This window comes from Cryptomeria japonica, chromosome 7 (genome assembly GCF_030272615.1).
Source record: "Cryptomeria japonica chromosome 7, Sugi_1.0, whole genome shotgun sequence".
NCBI lineage: Eukaryota > Viridiplantae > Streptophyta > Pinopsida > Cupressales > Cupressaceae > Cryptomeria > Cryptomeria japonica.
Window position 1 is genome coordinate 128,045,153 of NC_081411.1, and position 3,664 is coordinate 128,048,816.

The following is a 3,664-nucleotide window of genomic DNA, read 5'->3' on the forward strand; positions in this document are numbered from 1 at the left end:
ACAATGAAAACCCTGACCAACCACAACTACAACAACCAAACCCTCATTTGCCAAACCCCCCCTCAATTCAGGATTTGATTGCACAAAATTTGAATGAATTGAGGGGGATTGCAGAAGTATATCGTAGGATCCCTTGTCTAAACCCAATGTTTGATCCTCTCACGTCGATCATAAAAAGTATGGAAACCATGACTGAGGAGCACAATGTCACCCTTTTGTGGCGAGATTCTATGAGGGAAAAATATGCAGACGGTTTGTCATATAAGGATATCAAGGATCTCGAGATATCCAAAGCTGAAATCGCCTCATTGTTTGTCAATCCGCGTATTGGTCAACCCGTAGATCCCAAAAAAAAAAACTTTCTATTAAATGGTGCACAAATGATGGGATTGTGAAAATTTTTTGGGATCGTTGGTGGATGGTTTTCGACAAACCACCTAACAACAATCTTGATATCCCCTTCTATTTCATAAAAAAATTGTATGCTATGTTTGTTTTAAACAAACATGTGAACTACTTTGACATCCAACCTTTCCAGGGTGTAGGTTTAGGTATGCCCCAAAATAGACCTAGGGCAGTCAGAGTAGTCCAGGGCCCATATGTCCCCCCTCCTCCTCTTGATCCCCCACCTGCAATGCAACATCCTGATATCATTTGTGAGGTGGCTTCACGGACCATATCGGCTATTCACTCTTTGAGTAGCCTTTTGGTTTCTCAGGCTGCGTCAGTAGCTCAGCCTACTCTTGATGGCAACGGTGCATCTGGTGTCGTTGACACGTCATCCTCGGCTCCATGCATATGCATGCCCCATAGTTGTTTCATGTGTGGGCACGTATGCTTGGGTCCAATTGGACAGCTCGTTGATCCTCCTGTGGACAGTGCAGATTATGAGGTGTATGAGATGCATGATGCCCCAGATGTTATTACACAGACTAGAGGATACCCTGGGGAGTCCTCACATGCTAGAGGTGAGGAGGCACCGTCATCATACATTGATGATGTAGTGGTAAGATTTGTATTTTTACAGTTCATGTTATATTTTAATTAAATATTTATAAATTAGATAATATTAAGTACAAATTTTTATTTACATGGTCTATTTAACATTTGATGAGTGAGAATGAGTTGAGACAGATTCAGGAGGGCACCTTGTTTGCCATTTCATTTGGCCTTGATAGCTTGACGGTACATATATTATTGCACCTAGTTGTTTGTATTTTATTGTACATACATGCTCATCATTTATATTGGTATTAATTAGATTATGTAGTAACTTGCATGTATATATTATTTTACTCTTGTAGGGCACAAGCAGCACGAGTGTAGGGCAGTGTGATTTAGGATTTGGTAGTGCAGTTGGAGACAAGGGAAAGGTAATTGAATGCAAATATGATTGAATGAATAGTTTAAATAACTTATAGTGATTATACATGTCTAGACATAGATTGATAGTTTCATATACGTGTTGTGTATATATACAGAGAATTCTTGGCTTCACATCCTTGATGACTACACCCAGTATACCTGAAGAAGAAGAAGAGATGCCTCGAGTAGATGTGTGTCTATTTTATTTTTTGATTAGTAGATATAATTTGTTATTATCAGTGACAATTATATGCTAACTTGTATCAATGTCATGTTTCTGAACATATGTAGGTTGTGTATGAAAATATTCAAAACATACCTCCTCTACCGAAGACATACATCAAGAGTCTTGCAAAGCTGAAGAGAAAACGTGGAGATGAGGTAAACATGAATAGTTCAATTCTAGTTCATTTTTATGTTAACTTTTTGAATGTGAATTATATAATATAACTAATATTAATCGTGGTTTGTTTTTCTTGTGCAGGATCCTTCAGAGCCGAGCAGTATGGTGAAGAGGATTGATTTTGATGATCCATCAGCAGCTTAGGATGTTATAGATAGTTTTGGGATGCTTAAATGTCTATTTGGCGTGTATATTTTGTATATGGACATACATTCATGTATTTAAACATACATTTTGTTTTAGTTGGCGTTTATGCCATATTTGTGTATGAACATACATTTGTAATCATTTGACATTTATATATATAGAAGTTGATATTCAATCATATAAATTGTTGCTCATCTGTGAATGGTGTTATCATGGAAATCTATAATCTTCATTCCAATAATTAACAATGGTTAATAATGGCTATTTAATGAACAATACAATTCATTTCATTTCATCGTAAGTGTTGTTTTTATAATGAACAATATAATTCATTTAATGAACAATACAATTTATGAACAATACAATTCATTTAATCAACAATACAATACAATTCATTCAATGAATAATACAATTCATGAACAATACAATTCATTTAATGAACAAAACTTGATACAATTCATTATTACCCTATGCATGGTCCTATTTTTCCCCCCACCTCGGTCAAACGCTCGGGGCTTTATTAGGGCAGCAATTTTTCTGTTGGCGAAAAAATCATCAGTCTCACTCAATCGAATGTTGTCGTGTGGCCGATTTCTCATTCTGCTCGTCGCATTGACAAATCGTTGACTCTAACATGTCCAGTTAGGCATTATTACCCTACGCATGCTCCTATTTTTCTCCCCCACTCGATCCAACGCTCAGGGTCATACCCTACTGGCATCATCCCTTGAGTGCCCTAAGTGCTCAAAATTGTCAAATGTTGATAGGCCCTAACTCAAAATCCATGGCACTTGCGAACGATCCATTTGAACCTACAAAGCCACAAGAGGGGTCCCTACAAAATTCTATCTTAGTTTTTCAAGTTGCCCTATGGTTTTATTAAGGTAGCAATTTTTCTATTGGCGAAAAAATCGCTAGTCTCACTCAATCGAATGTTGTCGCGTAGTCGATTTCTCGTTCTGCTTGTCGTGATGACAAACCGTCGGCTCCGACATGTCCATTAGGAATTATTACCCTACGCATGCTCCTATTTCCCCCCCCCACTTGATCCAACGCTTGGGGTCATACCCTACCCATGTCGTCCCTTGAGCGCCCTAAGTGCTCAAAATTATCAAAATTTGACGGGCCCTAACTCAGAATTTGTGGCACCTGTGAATGATCTATTTGAACCTGCAGGGCCACGAGAGGGGTCCCTACAAAATCCTATCTCAATTTTTCAAGTTGCCCTATGGTTTTATTAGGGCAACAATTTTTTTGTTGGTGAAAAAATTGTCAGTCTCACTCAATCGAATGTTGTCACGTGGCCGATTTCTCGTTTTGCTCATCGCGATGATGAACCGTCGGCTCCAACATGCCCAGTTAGGAATTATTACCCTACGCATGCTCCTATTTTTCCCCCCCACTTGATCCAATGCTTGGGGTCATACCCTACTAGTGTCGTCCCTTGAGTGCCCTAAGTGCTCAAAATTGTCAAACTTTGATGGGCCCTAACTCAGAATCCGTGGCACCTGCGAACAATTTGTTTGAACCTACGGGGCCATGAGAGGGGTCTCTACAAAAGCCTGTCTCGGTTTTTCAATTTGCCCTATGATTTTATTAGGGCAACAATTTTTCTGTTGGCAAAAAAATCGTCAGTCTCACTCAATCGAATGTTGTCGCATGGCTGATTTATCAGTTTGCTTGTCGCGATGATGAACCGTTGGCTCCAACATGTCCACTTAGGCATTTTTACCCTATGCATGCTCCTAT